Source organism: Salvelinus fontinalis, chromosome 6 (assembly GCF_029448725.1).
Source record: "Salvelinus fontinalis isolate EN_2023a chromosome 6, ASM2944872v1, whole genome shotgun sequence".
In the NCBI taxonomy this organism is placed as follows: domain Eukaryota; kingdom Metazoa; phylum Chordata; class Actinopteri; order Salmoniformes; family Salmonidae; genus Salvelinus; species Salvelinus fontinalis.
This window is the reverse complement of record NC_074670.1, coordinates 535,595-545,594: the sequence shown is the minus strand read 5'-3', so window position 1 is coordinate 545,594 and position 10,000 is coordinate 535,595.

Below are 10,000 nucleotides of genomic sequence, written 5' to 3'. Positions count from 1 at the left end.
GTGGTGTCAGATTACACATGACTGGGGATGTTCTGAATGTATTAGGATTGGTTTCTCATCACTGTGGTTATACATGAGAGGGTTGTACACTTTATCCCTGAGGTTGGAATGGAATAATATAGAAATGTACTGGAACCTCTATAGCTCGTTACCAAGGCTGTGAGTCATGTGTTAAATTATAGCTGCGGTACAACACTTTTACCAGTACTTCCTACTTCCTACTTCCTACACTGACATTCAGATTCAAGTATTTGTTCGAGATTTCATTTCATCCCTGTGGGAACAGAAGTCTTGCAATTCCCTCTTAATCTCCATCTGATTGAACAACAGAGTGTTGTGAGTTTAGTTTCAGTGCAGATGAAGTCAGAGGGTTGGCAGCTCTCCACTCTGTAATCACTAACACCATATGATCAACACAACCACAAGTCACCGGTCCCGGATCTACAGTCTATACCCAGTACTGAAATAGCTTTATCAGTTACAACATTTTGTTGATGTAGCCGTGCTATTTCATTACACATTAATGTAACAGAGTTATACTGCCATATATATTACACATTGTTGTAAAAGAGTTATACTGCCATATATATTACACATTGTTGTAAAAGAGTTATACTGCCATATATATTACACCTTGTTGTAACAGAGTTATACTGCCATATATATTACACATTGTTGTAAAAGAGTTATACTGCCATATATATATTACACCTTGTTGTAACAGAGTTATACTGCCATATATATTACACATTGTTGTAACAGAGTTATACTGCCATATATATTACACATTAATGTAACAGAGTTATACTGCCGTATATATTACACATTGTTGTAACAGAGTTATAATGCCATATATATTACACATTGTTGTAACAGAGATATACTGCCATATATATTACACATTGGTGTAACAGAGTTATAATGCCATATATATTACACATTGTTGTAACAGAGATATACTGCCATATCTACTATTTTCCTCTCTTTTTCATCTGAACAAAACTTGCTACTGCACAATGGCAGCCACCCAGGGAGTATCAGAAAGGTCTTTCCTATATAGTGCACTACTTTTGACTAGAGGCTATGGGGACACTATTCCCTATGTAGTGCACTACTTTTGACCAGAGCCCTATGGGGACCCTATTCCCTATGTAGTGCACTACTTTTGACTAGAGGCTATGGGGACCCTATTCCCTATGTAGTGCACTACTTTTGACCAGAGCCCTATGGGGGACCCTATTCCCTATGTAGTGCACTACTTTTGACCAGAGCCCCTTGGGGACCCTATTCCCTATGTAGTGCACTACTTTTGACCAGAGCCTGTGGGGATCCTATAAAGGGAAGCGGGTGCCATTTTGACCAGATCCTGTGGGGACCCTATAAAGGGAAGCGGGGGCCATTTTGACCAGAGCCTGTGGGGATCCTATAAAGGGAAGCGGGGGCCATTTTGACCAGAGCCTGTGGGGACCCTATAAAGGGAAGCGGGGGACATTTTGACCAGAGCCTGTGGGGACCCTATAATGGGAAGCGGGGGCCATTGTGACCAGAGCCTGTGGGGACCCTATAAAGGGAAGCGGGGGCCATTTTGACCAGAGCCTGTGGGGATCCTATAAAGGGAAGCGGGGGCCATTTTGACCAGAGCCTGTGGGGATCCTATAAAGGGAAGCGGGGGCCATTTTGACCAGAGCCTGTGGGGACCCTATAAAGGGAAGCGGGGGACATTTTGACCAGAGCCTGTGGGGACCCTATAATGGGAAGCGGGGGCCATTGTGACCAGAGCCTGTGGGGATCCTATAAAGGGAAGCGGGGGCCATTTTGACCAGAGCCTGTGGGGACCCTATAAAGGGAAGCGGGGGACATTTTGACCAGAGCCTGTGGGGACCCTATAAAGGGAAGCGGGGGACATTTTGATTGCACACATTGTGCTTTGTGTTTCTTTGACACTACATCAGAGAGACATCTGACTGAATAACTATTCAGAATACTGTCTATTTGTCCTCCGCTTTGTTGATAGTCTTTGCAGAGTTATTGGAGGTAGGAGGGAGGGAGGGAAGGAGGGAAGGAGGGAAGGAGGTAGACAAAAGGGGGAGAAACTGTTATTGTTTTTGTTAGAAATTGACTGGGTCATTGGTTTAGTATCAGTTTTTGGGGGAGCTGCCGGACCTGGTTAATGTTTGATTGAGTATCCTTGTATGTGTGCGTGTGCGTGCGTGTGCGTGTGCGTGCGCGTGCGTGTGCGTGCGTGCGTGCGTGTGTGCGTGTGCGTGTGCGTGTGTGTGTGTGTGTGTGTATCGCATCCCTGGAGGTGTGTGGAGTTTAAGGAAAGAGGTCATTATGGAGTCATCTATTAGATCTCTATGTTCTCATTAATGGATGGAGACATTTGTTTTTGGAGGCCCTAAACACCTAGTTAGCTCCCCAGCTGTATGACTACAATCCATAAGGGTTAGAAGAGTTTACACATGATAGATATTGGAGAAGGATATTCTTGGGGTTCCTGTTCCATTCACAGTGGAACAATATTAGCTCGGTCCGTCAGAAGTGATTTGTTGGATGTTGGAGAAGCTACATCCGGGGGGGGGTATTTAATTCAATATGTCAATGGAGAAAACTTTCAGGTCGCTGCTAAAAACTAGATTACCACATGATTTCTGTCATTCAGGTTGCAACAGACAAACAGAATAGGGAGTAACTTCACCTCTCGTCCAAATCAATCAATATGTTATCAGGGCTTGAGTGTCACGCCCTGACCTTAGAGAGCTTTTTATGTCTTTATTTTGGGTTTGGAAGTTGTCTTTGTTTGTGGCACTATTGCCCTTAAGCTTCATGGTCTTTTTGTATGGTTTATTGTTTTGTTCGGCGTCATTTCTATAATAAACGGATAATGAACGCTCACCACGCTGCGCTTTGGTCCACTTCTTTTGACGGTCGTGACATTGTGATTTACAGTTCTGCATCTGTTTGTTACAAGATTCAAAATCACAATCATTTAAAAGTGGATTCAATTTGCTGAAAGAAAATGCAATCAATGACCAGAATAACAACTTCCCAGCTTCCATTTGGTTTGTAGTCACCCCTCAGAACTGCCCTCAAGGCAACAATCCCCAATCCTTACTGCAGTGATCACATCACTGGTAGCCCAATCCCACAAGCTCGCCCTGGAGTCATAGTTTCACACACACACACACACACACACACACACACACACACACACACACACACACACACACACACACACACACACACACACACACACACACACACACACATTGTTGGATTGTTGATAGTTGAGATAGAGGGCGATGGAGGGCGTGTGTGGGGAGGACAGAGAAACCAGTAGAGGTTCTGATATTTATAGACCAGTTCATTTCTAACATGATCATTTATTTAGTCTCTCCCTGATCATGAATTATCTCTGAGAGCTAACCACATCCCAGATCAGGGTTTAACCAGCCTTCTATCAGCTAACCACATCCCAGATCAGGGTTTAACCAGCCTTCTAACAGCTAACCACATCCCAACTCAGGGTTTAACCAGCCTTCTATCAGCTAACCACATCCCAGCTCAGGGTTTAACCAGCCTTCTATCAGCTAACCACATCCCAGATCAGGGTTTAACCAGCCTTCTAACAGCTAACCACATCCCAGATCAGGGTTTAACCAGCCTTCTGAGAGCTAACCACATCCCAACTCAGGGTTTAACCAGCCTTCTATCAGCTAACCACATCCCAGATCAGGGTTTAACCAGCCTTCTAACAGCTAACCACATCCCAACTCAGGGTTTAACCAGCCTTCTAACAGCTAACCACATCCCAGCTCAGGGTTTAACCAGCCTTCTATCAGCTAACCACATCCCAGATCAGGGTTTAACCAGCCTTCTAACAGCTAACCACATCCCAACTCAGGGTTTAACCAGCCTTCTATCAGCTAACCACAGCCCAGCTCAGGGTTTAACCAGCCTTCTGAGAGCTAACCACAGCCCAGCTCAGGGTTTAACCAGCCTTCTATCAGCTAACCACATCCCAGCTCAGGGTTTAACCAGCCTTCTATCAGCTAACCACATCCCAACTCAGGGTTTAACCAGCCTTCTATCAGCTAACCACATCCCAACTCAGGGTTTAACCAGCCTTCTGAGAGCTAACCACAGCCCAGCTCAGGGTTTAACCAGCCTTCTGAGAGCTAACCACATCCCAGCTCAGGGTTAGCTCGGACCCTGGCCATGGGTAGTGCATTACAAAGGGAATAAGGTAGGACGCAGACCATAGCAACGTGACAGGAACACTATATCTATGATGGGACTGATGAGGCTACAGAGAGAGAGAGGAGTCTGATGAGGCTACAGAGAGAGACGAGTCTGATGAGGTTACATATAGAGATAGAGAGGAGTCTGATTGTGGACTACAGGAAAAGGAGGACCGAGCACGCCCCCATTTCTCATCGACGGGGCTATAGTGGAACAGGTTGAGAGCTTCAAGTTCCTTGGCGTCTACATCACCAACACCACCAGACCGTCGTGAAGAGGACACGACAAAACCTATTCCCCCACAGGAGACTGAAAAGATTTGGTATGGGTCCTCAGATCCTCAAATGTTCATTGCCGTTGAACCAGAACATTGACGTGGAGTCAGAACATTGACGTGGAGTCAGAACATTGACGTGGAGTCAGAACATTGACGTGGAATCAGAACATTGACGTGGAGTCAGAACATTGACGTGGAATCAGAACATTGACGTGGAGTCAGAACATTGACGTGGAGTCAGAACATTGACGTGGAGTCAGAACATTGACGTGGAATCAGAACATTGACTTGGAATCAGAACATTGACGTGGAATCAGAACATTGACGTGGAATCAGAACATTGACGTGGAATCAGAACATTGACGTGGAATCAGAACATTGACGTGGAATCAGAACATTGACGTGGAATCAGAACATTGACGTGGAATCAGAACATTGACGTGGAATCAGAACATTGACGTCAGAACATTGACGTGGAATCAGAACATTGACGTGGAGTCAGAACATTGACGTGGAGTCAGAACATTGACGTGGAATCAGAACATTGACGTGGAATCAGAACATTGACGTGGAATCAGAACATTGACGTGGAATCAGAACATTGACGTGGAATCAGAACATTGACGTGGAATCAGAACATTGACGTGGAGTCAGAACATTGACGTGGAGTCAGAACATTGACGTGGAATCAGAACATTGACGTGGAGTCAGAACATTGACGTGGAGTCAGAACATTGACGTCAGAACATTGACGTGGAATCAGAACATTGACGTGGAACCAGAACATTGACGTGGAGTCAGAACATTGACGTGGAATCAGAACATTGACGTCAGAACATTGACGTGGAATCAGAACATTGACGTGGAACCAGAACATTGACGTGGAATCTGAACATTCCATTTCACTGTTTCTCCATAAATACATGTAACTATGAGAGTGAAAAACTTTAAAGAAATCCAAAACCAGGAGCAAATAAACCAAGAAAACAGAATTCTGGAGAAAACACAAAGAGAGTGCTTATTTTAAAGCCAAGGAAAAATGTATCTAACACGCCACGTTTCATCATTTAACAGTAGTTCTCATGATAGAAAAGGTTGGAGAACCCTGACCTAGATATGTTGTGTTTCATCATTTAACAGTAGTTCTCATGATAGAAAAGGTTGGAGAACCCTGACCTAGATATGTTGTGTTTCATCAGGTTGGAGAACCCTGACCTAGATATGTTGTGTTTCATCAGGTTGGAGAACCCTGACCTAGATATGTTGTGTTTCATCAGGTTGGAGAACCCTGACCTAGATATGTTGTGTTTCATCAGGTTGGAGAACCCTGACCTAGATATGTTGTGTTTCATCAGGTTGGAGAACCCTGACCTAGATATGTTGTGTTTCATCAGGTTGGAGAACCCTGACCTAGATATGTTGTGTTTCATCAGGTTGGAGAACCCTGACCGAGATATGTTGTGTTTCATCAGGTTGGAGAACCCTGACCTAGATATGTTGTGTTTCATCCGGTTGGAGAACCCTGACCTAGATATGTTGTGTTTCATCAGGTTGGAGAACCCTGACCTAGATATGTTGTGTTTCATCAGGTTGGAGAACCCTGACCTAGATATGTTGTGTTTCATCAGGTTGGAGAACCCTGACCTAGATATGTTGTGTTTCATCAGGTTGGAGAACCCTGACCTAGATATGTTGTGTTTCATCAGGTTGGAGAACCCTGACCTAGATATGTTGTGTTTCATCAGGTTGGAGAACCCTGACCTAGATATGTTGTGTTTCATCAGGTTGGAGAACCCTGACCTAGATATGTTGTGTTTCATCCGGTTGGAGAACCCTGACCTAGATATGTTGTGTTTCATCAGGTTGGAGAACCCTGACCTAGATATGTTGTGTTTCATCAGGTTGGAGAACCCTGACCTAGATATGTTGTGTTTCATCAGGTTGGAGAACCCTGACCTAGATATGTTGTGTTTCATCAGGTTGGAGAACCCTGACCTAGATATGTTGTGTTTCATCAGGTTGGAGAACCCTGACCTAGATATGTTGTGTTTCATCAGGTTGGAGAACCCTGACCTAGATATGTTGTGTTTCATCAGGTTGGAGAACCCTGACCTAGATATGTTGTGTTTCATCAGGTTGGAGAACCCTGACCTAGATATGTTGTTTTTCATCAGGTTGGAGAACCCTGACCTAGATATGTTGTGTTTCATCAGGTTGGAGAACCCTGACCTAGATATGTTGTGTTTCATCAGGTTGGAGAACCCTGACCTAGATATGTTGTGTTTCATCAGGTTGGAGAACCCTGACCTAGATATGTTGTGTTTCATCAGGTTGGAGAACCCTGACCTAGATATGTTGTGTTTCATCAGGTTGGAGAACCCTGACCTAGATATGTTGTGTTTCATCAGGTTGGAGAACCCTGACCTAGATATGTTGTGTTTCATCAGGTTGGAGAACCCTGACCTAGATATGTTGTGTTTCATCAGGTTGGAGAACCCTGACCTAGATATGTTGTGTTTCATCAGGTTGGAGAACCCTGACCTAGATATGTTGTGTTTCATCAGGTTGGAGAACCCTGACCTAGATATGTTGTGTTTCATCAGGTTGGAGAACCCTGACCTAGATATGTTGTGTTTCATCAGGTTGGAGAACCCTGACCTAGATATGTTGTTTTTCATCAGGTTGGAGAACCCTGACCTAGATATGTTGTGTGTATCTGCTGATAAGTAGGCTGTGACATTTTAAATGTATGTAGTTCTGTTCTTGTCTGTTAATGTTCTGTATTATGTCATGTGTCATGTTCTGTGTGGACCCCAGGAAGAGTAGCTGCTGCTATCGTAACAGCTAATTGGGATCCTCATAAAATACCTTCATCTGTCCAGGATGAGGAATGGGCTGCATCCCAAATAGAACCCTAGTCCCCTGCACACTGCACTCATGTTGACCAGGGCCCATTAGGCCCTTATGCAGAGAACAGTGCACTATAACGCACTATGCAGAGAACAGGTTTCCATTTGAGATGCAGCCCATGGAGGCCGGGTGAAGGTGAGGGTGCAGGCTTGATTTTGGGCAGATTTTTCGTGATGTTTGTTATCTTGCCATTCTGTGTACAAGGACTCATTAACACAGAGGTCAAGTAGAATCATCGTTTAGATTGAGACCCCCCCCCCCCCCCTTTCTCCTTCCCCCTCTTAATTTCCTCTCCTTCTGTTAAGCCTCCCTGTCTCAAGTGTTCTAAACCAAACCGTTGAATGAATACAGAGCAGAAACTCTGATTACTGATGACAGGAAATGACAGTTAAAGGTGGCTCCCGATCTCTTCTGATATTGGACACGTTTTCTCCTGTTCAGTTTGGTGTTTTGTTTTCCCCTGCTTTATCTATCTGGAAGGTTTGTATGATGAATAGAAACATTTAATTTTTTTTAAATCTAATGTAAACACACTTCAAAAGTACATTTCCTGTTGAACGGGGGTTTTAGTGTTTCGGCATCTGGGCAATCAGTTTTGAAAAATCACATTTCTAACATATATCAGGTTCCTGCTACTTCACTCTGTAAATATTTAAGTAGGACATGTATTGACTGAGAACTGAGTTTCCCCCTCAACCAGCAATCCTTTACCACACCTTACTGTGGGGTGTTAACTAGCTTTGTATGGGGTTGCACTGGAGCCACAGAGTGAGGAGATTTAGCTCTGTAACTGTAGAAGTGCAAACGATGCATTTGAAGGGTGTGTGTGTGTATGTGTGTGTGTGTGTGTGTGTGTGTGTGTGTGTGTGTGTGTGTGTGTGTGTGTGTGTGTGTGTGTGTGCGTGTGCGTGTGCGTGTGCGTGCGTGTGCGTGTACGTGTGTGCGTGTACGTGTGTGTGTGTGGGCCTATTCAGGGTGTCTATTCAGTCCATGTACAGTTGAAGTCGGAAGTTTACATACAGAGTCATTAAAACTAGTTTTTCAACCACTCCACAAATTTCTTGTTAACAGACTATAGTTTTGGCAAGTCGGTTAGGACATCTACTTTGTGCACGACACAATTGTTTACAGACAGATTATGTCACTTATAATTCACTGTATCATAATTCCAGTGGGTCAGAAGTTTACATACACTAAGTTGACTGTGCCTTTAAACAGCTTGGAAAATTCCAGAAAGAATGTCATGGCTTTAGAAGCTTCTGATAGGCTAATTGACATCATTTGAGTCAATTGGAGGTGTACCTGTGGATGTATTTCAAGGCCTACCTTCAAATTTAGAGCCTCTTTGCTTGACATCATGGGAAAATAAAAAGAAATCAGCCAAGACCTCAGAAAATAATTGTACCTCCACCAAATCTGGTTCATCCTTGGGAGCAATTTCCAAACGCCTGAAGGTACCACGTTCATCTGTACAAACAATAGTACGCAAGTATAACCACCATGGGACCACGCAGCCGTCATACCGCTCAGGAAGGAGACACGTTCTCTCTCCTGGAGATGAACGTACTTTGGTGGGAAAAGTGCAAATCAATCCCAGAACAACAGGAAAGGACCTTGTGAAGATGCTGGAGGAAACAGGTACAAAAGTATCTATATACACATGTAAAACGAGTCCTATATCGACATAACCTGAAAGGTCGCTCAGCAAGGAAGAAGCCACTGCTCCAAAACCGCCTTAAAAAAGCCAGACTACGGTTTGCAACTGCACATGGGGACAAAGATCGTACTTTTTGGATAAATGTCCTCTGGTCTGATGAAACAAAAATAGAACTGTTTGGCCATAACGACCATCGTTATGTTTGGAGGAAAGGGGGAGGCTTGCAAGCCGAAGAACACCATCCCAGCCGTGAAGCACGGGGGTGGCAGCATCATGTTGTGGGGGTGCTTTGCTGCAGGAGGGACTGGTGCACTTCACAAAATAGATGTCATCATGAGGCAGGAAAATTATGTGGATATATTGAAGCAACATCTCAAGACATTAGTCAGGAAGTTAAAGCTTGGTCGCAAATGGGTCTTCCAAATGGACAATGACCCCAAGCATACTTCCAAAGTTGTCAAAATGGCTTAAGGACAACAAAGTCAAGGTATTGGAGTGGCCATCACAAAGCCCTGACCTCAATCCTTTCGAACATTTGTGGGCAGAACTGAAAAAGCTTGTGTGAGCAAGGAGGCCTACAAACCTGACTCAGTTACACCAGCTCTGTCAGGAGGAATGGGCCAACATTCACCCAAATTATTGTGGGAAGCTTGTGGAAGGCTACCCAAAACATTTGACCCAAGTTAAACAATTTTAAGGCAATGCTACCAAATACTAATTGAGTGTATGTAAACTTCTGTCCCACTGGGAATGTGATGAAAGAAATAAAGGCTGAAATAAATAATTCTCTCAACTATTATTCTGACATTTCACATTCTTAAAATAAAGTGGTGATCCTAACTGACCTAAGACAGGGAATTTTTACTAGGATTAAATGTCAGGAATTGTGAAAAACTGAGTTTAAATGTATTTGG